Here is a 16,748-nt window from a genome sequence, read left to right as displayed (position 1 = left end):
TTGGGACTGTTCCGTGGGAACAAAGGAACAGTCTATTCACACCACTGAGCACCGGATGTTAGCTCAGAGTTTCATCTGACCTGTACTGGAAGTACAGGGGAGGAGTTTATTCTCTCTCTGCTGTTGGTGTTAAGAGAGTGCAGACACGTTTCTCTGTACTGCTGGAAAGACAGAAATAAAGGCATGTAAATACATTTCTGTCTGTCTCTTTCCCCTCCCTGGGGATGGCAGGGGAGGAGTGGTGTGTTCTTCTCACGTTAGAGGAGGATCGCCGATTGAGATCTCGCCTGATCTTGCCGGGAGTCGCAGACGGGGAGGTCAACAAGGAACTCAAGCCGGGTGCCTGGAGAGTGGCCAATTCCTCTGACAAGGCTTGATTCCTACATCTGGTAGCAGGAGCCGATGGTTCTCAAGATCCATGGGAATCAGCATGAGAGGTTGATGGATCGTTAGTCATCCTCTGCACCAAAGAAGATAAGATAACGTCTGCGTGCAGCCAGAAGCTGAACAGACGGCTGGACACCGAGAGGGGGTGTTTTCCAGGCAACGGAGCCCCAAAAGGTACGCTGAATTTCGGGCTAAGAAGTGTGAACGCAGATTGATTCATTTTCTGGTTCACGGGAGCTGCGTTTGGAAAAACAGCTCTGAAAGCAAAGGCTTGCATACCAGGAATTCTTGTGGTTGATAAGATTTCCTGTTCGAAGAAAGGTATGCACAGTTGCTAGGCAATGACCGTCAGTAGGCTTGGAAAGTTACTGACAAATGGGGCTGGCTCAGTGAGAGCCTGGGAAGTCAAAGTTGTTTTGGCTATCTTGGTATGCTGTGCAAGGACTTTGAGACAGCTTGCAGTTTGCCTGCCAGAGTAGGCAGTAAACAACCCAGAAGAGACTTTTTGATTTTACAGGCTCGAGAGTGAGAGCAGAGACTTGGATTCAAAAATGGATGCCAAGGAGGGGGGAGGTTTACCTTATCCACCTCCCCTGAGTGCCGTTGTTCTAAATGAACACGACCGGCTTGCTGCACTGGAAGTAAAGGACAGGGGGAGGGAGGAACAGAGTTCTAATTCCCCCACTGATGTTGCTACTGGAGAGAATGCTGTAGCTTTGAACGTTGTCCGATGTTACAATTGTGGACAGGCTGGGCATCTTCAGCAGAACTGTAAGAAGCCACGCCAGCCAAAAGGAGCTAAGGGCCGCTCAGCAAAGCCTGAGGCAGCAGGCAAAAGTCATACCAAGTCTACGGTGAAACCTGCAAAGGCTTTGATGGCGAAAGGAACCACGCCAGATGTTGAGAACTCGTTTGTAATCGACACGGGGTGTACTTTTCATATGTCCCCACACAGAGGACTCTTTTCAACGTTTAAGAAGCAAAGCTTCGCTGTGAAACAGGCCAACGGTCAGGAGCTGGAAGCGACCGGGATAGGGACTGTGTATCTTGAGAGTCTGAACTTGACTATAAACAATGTTTATTTGGTTCCTGAATTGAAGTTCAATCTGCTGAGTGTTTCGCAGATTGCAAAGAAAAGACTGAAACTGTCCTATGATGCTGAGAGCTGCAAGATCTTCAAAGATGGAGAGTTGTATCTTTCTGCCAGAGAGAAAGATGGACTGTATTTGTTGACTTATGAGCAAAGTGATTACATGGAATGTAATTCTGAGTCTAACTTAATTTTTCTCGCAGGTGTGACCAAAACGGACACCAAGAAGGTGACCGGGGTCGACAGAGCGTTTCAGCGGGTGTATGCTGATGTGATTGGTCCTCTAGCACCATCTAGAGGCAATGCAAGATTTTATCTTGTGTGTGTGGATCATTTCTCTAATTTTGTCTGGATTTATGTGTTAGAGAAACCACAACAAGCCTTAGAAAGGTTTCAGGAGTTTTGTGACAAGGTTGAAAATATGCATGATGCTAACATTGATTGTCTTTTCACAGATGAGAAGCAGATTTTTCTTTTACAGGATTTTCAGGAGTTCCTGCAGAAGAAAGGAATAAGACACAAGGTTGCTGTTTCAGCGGAAGCGTGGAACAGGGGTGTCTGTATACGGGTGAACAAAGAATTGCAAAAGGGGATGAATGCGCAATTGCTTAGTTCACATCTGCCACATGAGTACTGGGCGGAGTCGCTAATGTCGTATTGTTATACGTGGTTGAGAAAGGTTTCAAAAGAGTTGGGAAGTTCTCCTTTTGAGAAACTGTTCCATAGAAAACCTTCTGTTGCCCATTTCAAGGTTTTTGGGTCTCATGTGAGGACAGAAGCTCCAGGTGGAGTAAAGAATGCCAGAGGCATTTTTGTGGGATATGAAAAGGGTCTCTACAGAGTAATTTTGTCTGAATCTGGTCAGGTGATTCTCACAAAATTTCTAGAGAGTGCTCCTGAACAGGAGAGAGTGATAGTACACACATTTCCCACAGAGGACAATTCAGATGATGATGATGATTTTACAGATTACAGTGGTACTGAGAGCGACAGTGATAGCTCAGAGAGCTCAGTTGACACTGTCATTGAGAGGAAATCTCACAAAATGGATAGACCTTCACAGGTGAAGGCAGAACCACTGTTTACCATTGGAACTGGTTCTCCAAAGAGTCCTGAGACTGAACCAGTGAGCAGAGAGGATCAGCACCTCATACGAAGGTCTGAGAGAGTTACAAAGGGTGTACCACCCAAGAGGTACTCAAAAGAGTTTGCTAACTTAGCTGTTGCATGCGTTGCTGTTGTACACAACCGAGGACAGGTTGGAGCTGTGTCGAAGTCAGAGACAAAGACACAACAAAGAGTTACTAGCCAAGGTAATGCAGATGCACTCATTCCTTGGAAGCCAGACAACCAGAGAGGTACACTGGGGAAACCAGTGGCGAGGAGTTCCAAGGGTGGAACTGTAACAACAGGGGAGTGTTATGTGTATAACAACTGTTTGTTTTCTTCTCTGGATCACGCTTTGCTTGCCGCAACACGCATTGATTCTTTTGGGGGAGGATGTTACGAAAAAGGAGCAATGCAGCAGCGAGCTCCAGGTGGCTGGAAAGCCAAACAGGATGTTGATGTTTGGGACTGTTCCGTGGGAACAAAGGAACAGTCTATTCACACCACTGAGCACCGGATGTTAGCTCAGAGTGTCATCTGACCTGTACTGGAAGTACAGGGGAGGAGTTTATTCTCTCTCTGCTGTTGGTGTTAAGAGAGTGCAGACATGTTTCTCTGTACTGCTGGAAAGACAGAAATAAAGGCATGTAAATACATTTCTGTCTGTCTCTCTCCCCTCCCTGGGGATGGCAGGGGAGGAGTGGTGTGTTCTTCTCACGTTAGAGGAGGATCGCCGATTGAGATCTTGCCTGATCTTGCCGGGAGTCGCAGACGGGGAGGTCAACAAGGAACTCAAGCTGAGTGCCTGGAGAGTGGCCAATTCCTCTGACAAGGCTTGATTCCTACAGTATCATGTGATGTCAACAAGCTAGCTGTTTGCTGCTTCGATGTTTTCATATACTGACAGTGTCCGCCTCTTCGTGACCCCCTGGACCAGAGCACGCCAGGCCCTCCTGTCTTCCACGGCCTCCCACAGTTTGGTCAAACTCATGCTGGTAGCTTCGAGAACACGGTCCAACCATCTCGTCCTCTGTCGTCCCCTTCTCCTTGTGCCCTCCATCTTTCCCAACATCAGAGTCTTTTCCAGGGAGTCTTCTCTTCTCATGAGGTGGCCAAAGTATTGGAGCCTCAGCTTCAGGATCTGTCCTTCCAGTGAGCACTCAGGGCTGATTTCCTTCAGAATGGATAGGTTTGATCTTCTTGCAGTCCATGGGACTCTCAAGAGTCTCCTTCGGCACCAGAATTCAAAAACATCATTTCTTTGGTGATCAGCCTTCTTTATGGCAGGCAGCATAGTGCTCTCCAAATGTTGATAGACCAAAATTCCCATAATTGCTAAGAATTGGCCTTGCTGACTGGGGCTCATGAGAGTTCCACTTCAGCAACACCAGGAGGGTGCAGTGTTGGCGATCCCTGCTGCTGCAGCTGCACCACTAAGGTTTCTACTAGAGCAGCCAGTAGAGAGCAACATAAACCGAGTGGCAGAGATGTATTAGATTAGATTATAGCAAATGTGGGCAACTTCTCCAGTGATCGGGGTGGGAGTTGCAGTTTGTTAAGGGCAGTAACGTGAAAGCAGAGCGGCCATTTTGCATGGAGAAGGTTCCAGGCTCAGTCACCAGTGTGTGCAGATAGGGCTGGGCATGATCTCTGCATGAAAGCTGCTGCCAGTCCATGTAGTCAGTCCTGAGCTTGATGGGTCAATGGTCTGCCTCAGTATAAGGTAGCTTCCTATGTTCCTGTGTACTACAGCAGGGTTTGGAGGGCCACAAGCGCCCTGCCCATGAATTAAAGAACCAGGGGAAATTCTAAAAGACTTTGCTGAAAGGACATCAAAGCAGGGGCCAGGTGAACCTCTTTGGGAGATTATTCTGAAAGGTCGGGTGCCATGACTGAAAAGGCCCTGCCATACTTGAAAGAGCAGGAGTTCCCTGGGAAAGGGCTGCCCCTGCTAAAGATTCTAGTCAGTGGAGAGGCAGTGCAAAAATAAGTGGGCCTTCTTCTGGTACCCTTTTCCCAAACCTTGAAACACTTGAAAGGCCAAATGGGATGCTCTAAATTGGGCCTGGAAGCAGTTCAAGAGCCAGTCTAGTTCACAGAGCACTAGCCTAATATGATCATACTGCCCAATCCTAGTTATCAGTCTTACTACATATTGCAGGAAGTGGCAGCAGGCTGCCCCCCGACCCCCGACCCCGTGAGCTAGCCTGTAGCTGTGGTTTCTTTGCTTTTTTCCAGCATTGTCATCTGATCACTAAAAATGAGCTTCAGAGACTTCTGACCTACGACCAGGTGAGAGACATCTTTGTGTTATATGTGGTGGTTTAGGATATTGCCCTGTTTATTTCCTTTGTCTGGGATACCCCAGCCTAGGCTAGAGAAACCACTTTCAGACAGTTAGGAGCAAAGTGTAGCTATAACATAGGATGACTGCGACTTCTACAAATGCTTTTTAAGGTTGCAGGTTTGTGCAACCTGAATTAGAAGCAAGTCCCAATTAAGTTGGAGGGTTGCCTTGGAATAAGTAGGACTGCTCTGCAGTTTCCCAGTTAGAGGGCTTTCCTAGCTCAGCACACACTCCAGATGTTGTTGGACTCCCATCAGCCCCAGCATAGCTGCTGTCCAGCAATATCTACAGGTCTAAGGTTTCCTGCTCTAGGTTTTGCATCTGTCTGGAAAATCTGCGTTGCTCACATGTTCTTATCAGCAGATACTTCCATTAAGTCCAATTAAATTGCTGATGCTTTTTGTTTTACATTTTTCTCTCCAAGGTTTGTGTGTTCATCATGGTGACGACCTTTCTCCCACTTGGCATAAGGATCATTGGTATTTTTTGTTGAAACAGAGGCCTGATTGCTGCACCTTACGGTGGATTTCAACTCTGTGAGCGTAGTCATGCACCAACACTCGGAATTGTGCTCAGAAACGTCCTGGGAGCCAACGTAGGATGCAAAAGGATGGTTTTGCAGTTGCTCATAGTGTCGGGGGTGTATTCTGGTGGTTGTTAACAGTTTGTATGGATTATTGGTACATATAACATTGTCTATTGGAGGTATAGCTAACCTGTGGTCTGCCAGATGTTACTGAGCTGCAGTTCCTGTTGGCTCCAGCCATCATGGCCAGTAATCAGGGATGATGGGAATTGTAGTTCTGCAGCATTGTGAGGGCCACGTGTCTGCTGCTCCTGAGTTAGAGGATTTTCCTGTCGTGTGAAGCAGCAAAGTAATTTAAGATGAAATGGGGCAAAAATGCACAAGCATCCTGTACCTTTAATAATTGGGTATAAGATAGGATTTCAGCAGGTATACCCCTTTTTTTGCACTTGGCTAACCTACTAGTAGGGACGCGGGTGGCGCTGTGGGTTAAACCACAGAGCCTAGGGCTTGCCGATCAGAAGGTCGGCGGTTTGAATCCCTGCGATGGGGTGAGCTCCCGTTGCTCTGTCCCTGCTCCTGCCAACCTAGCAGTTCGAAAGCACGTCCAAGTGCAAGTAGATCAATAGGTACCGCTCCGGCGGGAAGGTAAACGGTGTTTCCGTGCACTGCTCTGGTTCACCAGAAACAGCTTAGTCATGCTGGCCACATGACCCGGAAGTGTCTCCGGACAGCGCTGGCCCCCGGCCTCTTAAGTGAGATGGGCGCACAACCCTAGAGTCGGACACGACTGGCCCGTACGGGCAGGGGTACCTTTACCTTTACCTTTAAACATTCAGCGTATCCAAAAGACAGCTTTTGCTGATTTCACAGAGGGAGAGATCAAGTTCATCCCGACGTACAAATTTGTCTCTAAAACAGATCCTGCTTGATAGTTGAGCCTTTGTAAGTAAGTCCTCTCAATCATTCTTCTGCAAGGCTTGTTTGTTTTTCCTAGTCTGTTGAGATGCTAGTAGTGTCCTGCCTTTCCATCCTCCTCAGCAGGCTAGTAACAAATGGCTTTCTGCTAAGCAAGCTGTTGGAGGAGGGCTAGAGTTAAGGGCTGGGCGGACTTCCTTTCCTCTGCAGCCAGAATGGACACCAAGCCACGGAGGAAGAGAGAGATCCAGCTCTCCTTCACCTGCTCACTTTGCTTGCATGGAATTCCGGGTTGCCAAAGGCTGCTGGGCGAGTTGTGAAATGCAAGGCTGTGATATGTTGTCTTCCTCAAGCCATCCCTGCTCAAAGTCTCTGGAAATGTTTTGGCTCCTTTTCCACAAGCAGCCTTTCCCCCACATTTGTCCTGATAACCAGCATCCTCTGTTTCATGGCGTGTATAAGCAGAGAATCCTGTTTGTGTCAAGGAAGTCTGGGAATGAGACTTGGTGCTCTCTCAAGATGAGTCTGCCAGGGCATAAGAACATGAGAGCAGCCCTGCTGGATCAGGCCATTGGTCCATCTGGCCCAGCATCCTGTTCTCACATTGGCCAATGAGATGCAACAGCACGCTCCCCTCCTCCAAGCCATACTGCTAACCCGGAAGTCCGGTCAGAAATTCATTCTGACCTGGTAGAAGGAAGCTTTTGATTTCCTGACAACTCTCTCCATGAGGCAAAATGCCTGCACACCTGCAAGGTCCGCCCCTTCAGAAGTTGGACTCCCAAGCCCCATCATCTCCAGCTCTTGACCGTGGTCAAGATCACAGGCCGTGTGTGGAGCCAAAGTTTGACTGTGTGAGCCTTGTGTGTTGCCTCAGCCAGTCCAACAGTCCTGGTGTCTCTCCTGTCTCCTTGCAGTGGGAAATGCCGTGTGCCAGCATGGCGTGAGCCAAGCCTCTGGAGAGGAGGCAGCATGAATCAGCTCAGCTACCGAAGCCACATGGAATTGAAAAGGAGCGATCACAAGCCCGTCAGCTCCCTCTTCCTCACAGGGGTAACACCTGCCCTGGCCAGGGCTATCGTCTATTCAGGGTTTTTAGTTGCCTGCTATGTGGCACCTCCTCGAATCTGGGCAGGCCCTGACCAACAACCAGGCCCCTTTCCACAGAGCTGCTCCTTGGCCAATGACTTCCGGTGCAAGGAGTGGGCAGGTTTTGGCTCTGTTAAATCCCTAGGCTTCCATTCTCCACTCTTCTGAGTACACGCTGCTCCTGCAGGCATGGCAGACCACATGGGCTGAACTGTATACCTTAACCGTTGGCTCCATTCATCCAATGGAGCTTCTGTGGTACTTGGCTTGGAGCATTTGGCTTCAGCCCATTGGCTCTGGAAGTCACAGCTGCTGCCATCCTGGGGAAGCTCTCAGAGTTACAGTACTTGCCTCTTTCAGGGCTGGGAACAGGGGGGGTGCATCAGGCCTTTCTGCTCTTAACTCATGCCCCCCCCCCTTTAGTCCATAGCCCCAACAAATGTGCTCTGCCCCCCCCCATAGGTGAAGGTTGTGGAGGGTATTGTTCAGTTGATGGACAGGATGGAGAATTTCATTTCCTGCCAAGTAGGACACCTGAATGAGTCCTTTCTGAATACACTCTCTTGCACGATGTAGCTTAATCTGCAAGTACTTGGTTCTTTGCTTGCAACTCTCCGAGTTCAACAAAGCCAAACAAGATCTATTGTCTTGATACACTTGTATAGGACATTTCACAGAAACCCCGATGTCCTTAAACAGTTGCATCAACCATTCACAATCCATGAGTGAAAATGACAGAGCATTGAGTTCTGCTTCACAGGAACTTAGGCTAACTGTCGTCTGCTTTTTGCACAACCAGTCAAACAGACAGTGGTTGTACATGTAGCATACTCCAGAAGTGCTTGTACCATCCGTGGTGTCACTTCCAAAACTCGCATCTGCAAAGATTTCAAGACCTCCAGTCTTCTGACTGGTGAACCTCAGCCTGTAGTGCATAGTCCCTTTCAAATACCGGGCTATGCGCTTCAGAGCTTTCCAATCCTGAACAGTAGGATTGTTAGCATGTCTGCTAAGCAGGTTAGTGCTTACAGCAATGTCAGGTCTTGAACATCTAGCAATGAAATTCAACTTGCCTAAAATGCATCTGTACAGCGTTGTGTCAGAAAATGCTTCAGCAGTACTATCTACCTGGTAATCTGTCACCATCGGTGTGTCTGCTGGGTTTGCATCAACCAAATTCAACCTGGTTAATACATCAGCAATTTTCTGTGTCTGGTGTACCAGAAAATTACCTGCTTGGTCCCTCTCCACCTGCAGAGAAAGATAGTTGGATACCTCACCAAGATCCTTCATGTCAAAGTGCTCTTTCAGTTGAGCTAGGGTGCTTTGGTAAAAAGCCTGATTCTTCCAAAACATCAGAAGATCATCAACAAAACATAAACAATACAGTTTGTTTTGCCCCTCCTCCTTGACAAACACTCATGGATCAGCTTTGCCCTGGTGAAAACCTAGAGAAAGCAACTTCTCAGTGAGTTTTGTGTTCCAACACCTGGCACTCTGCTTGAGACCATATAAGGATTTCCGCAGTTTACAGACCATTCTCTTCTGTATCTGCATTCCATCAGGTGGAAGCATGTACAGCTCCTCCCCCAAAATCCCGTACAAAAAAGCTGTATTAATGTCATGATGGGAAACATGCAGTTTCTCCTCCGCAGCGATCTTGAGCATCAGCCGAATGCTCTCATATTTGACGGTCGGCGAGTAGGTCTCGTGGTAATCCTGTCCTGGTACCTGTGAAAAACCTCTGGCAACCAATCTGGCTTTGTGTCTGACAACCTTGCCATTCTGGTCTGTCTTGGCCTTGAAGACCCATTTGCTGCCAACCAGTCTCATCCCTGGGACTTCCAGTACCAGCTCCCAAGTTTGGTTCCTGTTCAAGGAATCAACTTCAGCCTTCATGGCATTTAGCCAAGGCTCAGCATCTTTAGAGGTTAACTCCTGAACCTCTTTGAAGCTTGAAGGTTCCCACACCTTCTCTGAGCTACTAAGAACAGCAGTTGACACTGTTCTATCTCCCGTAGACACGCAGTATCAGCTCTTAGCGACACGAAGCCTCAGAAATAGATTGCCACATTCTTAGGCTGGTGCACACTCTATCAGCAGAATTCACACAGCGAAAGATGCACAGCAGGAGAGCATATTTACAGTTTATTTAGTGTTGGTCAGAACAAAGAAAAACATGACCGTCTGCTTCGGTCTGCTCAGGCAACAAGGGAGAAACGAAAGCAACTGAAAACATAAACATCCTGTGAACAGGAAATACGCAGACTCTGTGACTCACAAAGCCTGCTCCCTTTTAAGGTGGAACGGAAATATCCCAACAAAACTTCCCCCTGGAGCACGTTTCCTTGCCTCTGCTGAAGGTAAGCACTCTCTTTCCTCCCCACCCCCCTTTTGCTCTGCAGTTTCCGCTTGAGAATGTGAAGTTCCGGCAGCTGCAGAAGGAGAAGTTCCAGATCACAAACAACGGGCAGGTCACCCTCCACTTCTCCTTTATCCCCAAGCTCAGTGACAGCCAGTATTGGAAGCCATGGCTTCGCGCTGAGCCCTGCGAGGGATACTTGGAGCCCAGCGAGTCTCTCTCTGGAATCGTAGAACTGTAGAGTTGGAAAGGGACCCCAAGGGTCATCTAGGGAAGGCCTTCCTTTTCTCCTCCTCTTCCCAACCCTCCTCCCTCAAACCTTGGGAGTTTGGTAGAGCAGGGGAGGCTTAACATTTGTGGGCTGCATTGCCCCATGCTCAAGCCTCCAAGGGCCACACGTCAAAGCAGCTGAGCCCAAAGTGTAAAAGTGTGTGTGACCAGCTTTAAACACACACACACACACACACACACACACACACACACACACACACACACAAATGAATTGAAGCCAAACAATGCTGGAGGGTCCCAAAACACCTTTTGGCATCGCAGGGAACCAGTGAGAGCAGTCCGTCCCAAAATTACTTTTTTTTAAAAAAAATGCGTATTTTTATGTTGTGGAGGCACAAAAATATCTTGGGGAACATATAGAACTAGCCAAACTTTTAAAAACTCAGTGAAATGTAAACTAAAAAAGAAAGTTACATTGGGGGCGCAAAAATCCTTTAGGAGACAAATAAGTGCTTTCCCTTTTTATATTCTTTTGTTAGGATCACTTTCTCTCACCCCCCCCAGTATCCTGTCACCATCTTCTGTGCAGCTGCTGCTTTGGAGGACTAGAGAGGAAAGTGGGGTGGGGGTGGGAACTGAGTCGCTTCTTTTCCTAATTCTTGAAGTTAAGGTTTCCCCCATACACCTGTGAGAACAGGATGCTGTACTAGATGGGCCATTGGCCTGATCCAGCAGGCTCCTATTGCGTCCTTCTGTTCAATTCTTCACTGTCTTCACTTTTAATTTACAGACAAGCCAACTTGGCTGTGCCAAAGAGTGTATCTACCTGACCTCCTCCCGTTTTAGGTGAGACGGGGGACATTTCCCTGGATGTGTACGTCAGCAAGGAAGAGAAGATTGAGGCTATCTTTGTCCTTCACCTTGACCGTGGCAAGGACTATTTCCTCACCATCAGTGGGAACTATCTATCAAGCTGCTTCGGGACCTCCTTGGAAGCCTTGTGCTGGATGTCTACCCTTCCCACTCTGCTTGCCTGCTTGAAAAAAAGCTGCTCTTCCACTCAGAAATGTGGGGGCTGGGGGTCCTCTGCTGTATTCAGCTTCAGCTTCTGTAGCTGTGCATCCGCTTCCTGTGTGCTGTTCATGCCCTTTGTTTGCCTTGACTGAGTCATCCCAGGTTCTGGTCCTCCCACCTGCCCTTTCGCAGGGCCACTGAACCGTGTGCATTTCCCTGCCATCTGCCCAGATACTGTTCAGCCAACGGGCTGTTTCTTTCTCTTCTCAGGGCCTGTGCCATTAACACCCTTGGTTGTCTTTTGCTCTTGTCTTCCTCCTCTGATCTCAGGGAGAAGACAGCTTCCTAGAAAAGGTAACAGCTGGTTTGCTATCCTCTAGATGTTCTTGTAGCGGGCTCAAATCAGGTACAGGCAACGCCCCGTGGTACCGTGCGTTTAAATGAAATTGCGTATATTGGGGACAGCATTGGAAAAGCCTGCAAACACCCTCTAAACTTCCGGAAACCCTTTTGAAAGGCCTTTGAAAACCAGCAGCACTTGCCAGCCTCCCTGCAAAACTCCTTTCTCCAACTCTCCGCAGGCCTGAGAGGTCGGTGCCAAAGCTCCTGGGAGGGAGTCGAGATGCTGTTTCCATGCCGCTTAGCCGCTTTTGTGTTCTTGGGGGGGACATTTTTGCCCCTTCAAGTGCCCCTTCCAGCTTTGCGGCAGTGTGCATGTGCCTCGAAGGCACGTAAATGGAGTTGCCCTTGTCAGCGATCAGCAGCTGCTCCATGCAGTGGCAGCTGGTCCCTTAGGGCAAACCAGGCACTACCCCACCAACCTGACTTTCCTCTCAGGCAACCCGCACCTGCCTGCCTTCTGACTCAAATCCAGTCCAGGTGGTGGCTCTAGCTCTCTGCTTTGGTCTCTTCCCTAGTCTCAACGTGGCCCTTGTAGAACTCGGCAGAGGAGAACGGAGACGAAACCAGAATTTGCCATCACTGCTTGTAACTGATTTTGCACTGCTCGACTCTGGGTCCGCTTGCGATTGGCAGCACGGGAGGCAGAAAGCTCAGTCTCATGATGCAGGCGCCAGCCCCCTCTGGCCCCAAGAGCCAGTTTTCTCCTTGTCTCTGTGCTCAGCCACTGCTGCACAGACTATGCCACTCTGGCTTACTCTTACCACCTGAGCACTGGCATTTGGGAAGCGGTAGTGGCTGCTTTGGGGTGGCTCAGGGAAATGTCACTCCTCTCGAAATCATATCTACTTGGGTGTATTATCATAGCCACAAGGAGACAGTGGTGACTGTCAATTTGGACAGCTGTAGACATTTAGAATCATGGAGGATATGTTTATCAGTGGCTACCAGTCAGGGCTATTTCTTGCCACTATTATCACAAACCACATGCTTTTGATTGCCAGTTTCTGGGGAACATTATGGACAGAGTGCTATTGTCCCCGTGTCCCTATGGACTCCCAAGGGCATGTGGTTGGCCATTGTGGGAACAAAATGCATAGCTGTCAAGTGTCCCTTATTTGAAGGGACAGTCCCTTATTCCAGCGCCATGTACCGCTGCTGTCCCTTATTGATGGATGTCCTTTAAATGTCCCTTAAATGATGTCCCTTAAATTTCAAAGGAAGCAGCTCCTCTCCCTCCCTCCCTGCCAGCCAGGGAGGAGGGAGGCTCCAACTGTGTTGCTCACCCAATAAGAAGTCTAAGAACGACTGGGGGGTGGAGCTTGCATGCCTTGTGTGTGGCTAGTTAATGCAAGCTGAGGGGTTTTTTGAATGCTGGACGCCATTTTGTTGCACGTGCTGCTGCAAACTTTGCAGTGCAAAGCCAGGCCGGGGAGCCATCTTAAGTTGCGGCTGCATAGGCCTTGTGGTGCATGTGATTCAGATTCTATTCAGTTGAACCTCTGGTTACAAAGTTGGTTGGACAGTGTTCTTGAAGCTGCCAGCGTGAGTTTGACCAGACTGCAGGAGGACAGGAAGACTGGAGTGCCTGGAACAGGTGAGGATGCAGGTTCCTTATTTTGGCTGCTGGTCCCTTATTTTCAAGACTGCTGGTCCCTTATTTTCAAATCTGTTAGTTGACAGCTATGACAAAATGCTGATCTAACCCAGCAAGGCTCCTGTGTTTTTTAGCATGCACCAGCTACTCTTGCACTAAGACTCTGATACAGCATGTGTCATTCCCCACACCAATACACTCTCTCTCTCTCTCTCTCTCTCAAGACAGGGGCGGGGAGAATTGGCGGCGGGGGGGGAGGGGGGATGAACTGGGTCCAAATCAACAGCTGCCCTGGGGATGAGGGGATCAAATTCTCCACCCTTGCCAACTTCTTTTAGTGATGGGCTGCTTGCCACTGCTGTGCTCCTAAAGCTCTCTTGCTCCCCCCTCCTCTCTTTCTCTTTCTCTTGAATGTGGTAGCTTGAGATAGAACTAACCACCCTGAACATTTCTGGAGAGGAAGATGGGAAGGAGGCAGGAGGCATGGTTCAGCAGCTGCTGTGTGCTGCATTGCCCATACAAAGTCGTGGGCTGGGGCTCCAGCTGTTGCTCAGTTTCTACCACTGCCTCTGCAACGTGCTCTAGACAAGGGGTGGTGAACATGTGACCCCATCATCTCATCATGCTGGCTGGGTCTGCAGCCCATCAACCTATGAAGACCCATCCATGTTCTGTTGCTGTTTTTGTTACTTATTTCCTGCCCTTCACCCAACAATTTAAATAAAATGTTAGCCAAACCTCATGTCCACAGCTGCATATTCAGTAAGCTTTTGGGTGAACTGCACATCCAGAGTGGGAGGATTACTGGCTGCATATTAATAGGGGGAGGGGGAGCTTGGATTTGGGGTGCGAGCAATTTGTTTTTTGTTTCCCCACTTGAGATGCTTGCTGTGGCTAGGGCCGGGCGATATATTTTCAACTCAGCTTGAAGTCTAGATAGTGAGACTGGTTTCATAATTTCTGACCTGGCAATATATTGCGAATCATGATGTGTGTGTGTACTATGCAAAAAACACCATGTGGGGGGGAACTGTGAAGCCAGACAATGCTTCTCTAGATTCCTGCAGCCCCTGTGGACTCTGCCGGTTCAGCTTTCCCCTGCCCTCCTGCAGGGGGCAGCAAAAATCACAATGCGGGGGAAACCGTGAAGCCAGCCAATGCCTCTACATAGCTCCATCTTATTTCAGACATCGCGATATATTGGTGTATTGCAATGTTTAGCTAGTGATATATCACCGTGTTGAAAGCCAGCTATCGCCCAGCCCTAGTTGTGGCCTCAGAGGGCAAGACTTGTCCACCCAGCTGGAGCAAGGAAAGAATGCATACAGGCACACATTCTGTCAGGCTCTCATGCCAGCCCCGCTTGTCATTGGACCTCCAGGAGAAGCAGTTTCTGGATATCGTACCCCAGGATGGTGATGACTCCACTGAGCGGCCAAGGAGATCTGGCTTTTGGTGGACCACCTCTTCAAGAATGCCTGCCACCAGGTGAGCTGAGGGGGACGGTACCATTGAAAGGATGGGTGTGGGCTGGAATCCAGTACCAGTTTTGGGGTGTGCAGGTTCCAAACGCCACAATTGATTTATATCTTAGCTACCGACTCGCTCTTACAAGCTCCTGCTGTGAGTATAGTGGCACCTTGGTGGAGCGGTAGCGGGTGGGACATCCAGCATATGCTATTCCTTAGAGTGGCTCAGAAGAACCCAAGTGTTCCCAACCATTGTCTGTCTATCCCTAGCAAAGCGGCTCTCTGAGACTCGCCACTAGAAGAAGCGGGGAATGATTTCACTCTCCCATTGCCCCAAATCAGGAGAAGGGTAGTAGGAATGCTACTGTGGAAAGCAGGCGGGATACAATTCTCAGCCCTTGTGCCAGCTCTCTTGGTGATGGGCTTCTCTCCATTGTGGCATTCCTCGACCTCACATTATGCACCCCAGGGCTGGATTGTTCTGCATGCTATCCAGGATGTACCTCATCCCTTCCTAACGCATGGGTGATACTCTGCTTCAGGAGGACCTCTTCCAGACCCCGGGCATGCAGGACGAGCTGCAGGAGATAACTGAGTGCCTGGACACCAGCATTCCCGAGACGATCCGTATCCTCTTTGGGGGGCATTGTTGGGGAGCAGGGCTGCTTGGTGGTTTTCTTTCGCTCTTGGCTGGAGTGGACCTCACTTTTATATACCTGGTGGCTTAGGTTCCTAGGCCAGCCCATTCTTAAGGCTCTGGGACACAGCACAATGAAATGCCCACAGTCAAGTCCAGTCATGCATCCAAACAGCTTCACAGCTTTAACCCCCATTTGAAAACATCAGCCTGGCTAGATAGAGCAGAGGTGGGGAATCTTGACAGACCCGCAGGCCCCACATCTAGCATCATACGTGGTGTCAGGTGTGGAGACAGGTAAAGACATGGCTGCAAAGGAGCTTCAAGGGTGCGTTCAATTGTTCTTTGGCAAGCAGGGTTTCTTGACCGCACTTTTGGAGTTGACCACGAGTATTTGTTGTTTGGATTGAAACCATGCCTGCAGAAGGACATTTCCTTGGCAGATCAGCTTTGCAGGCAGCTTCGTCAAGAGGGGAGGTGTGGGATAATTACAGTGGGATGGCTCAGCTGGTAGAGTGTGACACTCTTAATCTCAGGGCTGCGGGTTCAAGGTCCACCTTGCGCCAAAAGGGGGAACTTGCAAGGTGGGCCCAGATGTATAAGGACCAAGCTTCTTGTTTTGGATCAGCCTGGGAAGGAGGCAGGCTGCAGGTAACAGGACAGAACACTTTCCTTGACAGGCTGTCAATAGCTGGCAGTGACCACTCGGTGGCCGAAGCTCTGCTCATCTTCCTGGAGGCAGTGCCAGAACCAGTCCTTTGCTATGAACTGTATCAGCGCTGCCTTGAGTGCTCACATGACAGCCACCTCTGTCGCCAGGTCGGCCCCAGAGCCCCATCTCTTCCTGGCTGGTCTGCGGTGTGTACAGAAGCATAGAATCAGAAGGGATTTCCAAAGTCATCTAGTCCAAATGTTGCCGCGAGTAACAGGAAATCCACTAAAACATCCCTGAAAGCCAGTAAACTGGCACACTGGCAGGAGGGCTAGTCTGGTCTGGGAAGCCTTGTTAACTGCAGAGGTTGCTGATGTCTCCTTTGATAACCATCCCTCTCAGTTGTGGAGGGGGGTGGGGTGCGCACATGTTGCCTTTTTGCTTTCTGACCAGGACTTGTAACAATAGCCCACCTGTTTCAGTGAACCTCGCTTGAATTTCCAACCCAGGAAGCGGCCATATACTGGGCCATCTAGCTCAGTATTGTCGAAATTGACAAGCAGTGGCTCTCCAGGATTTCAGACAAGGGATGTTCCCTACCCTCCTGGGAGATGCTGGGGTGGAACCTGAGACTTTCTGCATGAAAAGCAGGTGGTTTACTGCAGAGCTATGGCCCTTCCCCCAAGATATCTCAGTTGGTAGAGCATAAGACTCTTCATCTCAGTGTCCTGAGTTCGAGCCCCACCTTAGGCATTGCAGGGGGTTCGATTAGTTAACCCTCGTGGTCCCTTCCAACTCTACAGTTGTATTGTTCCCCAAAGTTCCCAGCAGAGTTCTAGTCCGGTTACCATTTTAAACATTCTTTTTTTTATGCCAGGTCTAAACCTGCAAACATAACATGCACACCGTGCTAGTGATCCATG

The 16,748-nt window shown here is 49.2% G+C and overlaps 1 pseudogene; it reads left to right on the top strand.

The window, feature by feature from the left end:
• Nucleotides 1-4,472: 4,472 nt before the first annotated feature.
• Nucleotides 4,473-16,748, top strand: part of LOC128406111 (inositol polyphosphate 5-phosphatase OCRL-like) — a 108,729-nt pseudogene continuing 96,453 nt past the window's right edge.

The sequence above is a fragment of the Podarcis raffonei genome, chromosome W (assembly GCF_027172205.1).
Source record: "Podarcis raffonei isolate rPodRaf1 chromosome W, rPodRaf1.pri, whole genome shotgun sequence".
NCBI lineage: Eukaryota > Metazoa > Chordata > Lepidosauria > Squamata > Lacertidae > Podarcis > Podarcis raffonei.
Note: the sequence above shows the minus strand (reverse complement) of the source record. Positions and strands in the feature narration are given on the sequence as shown.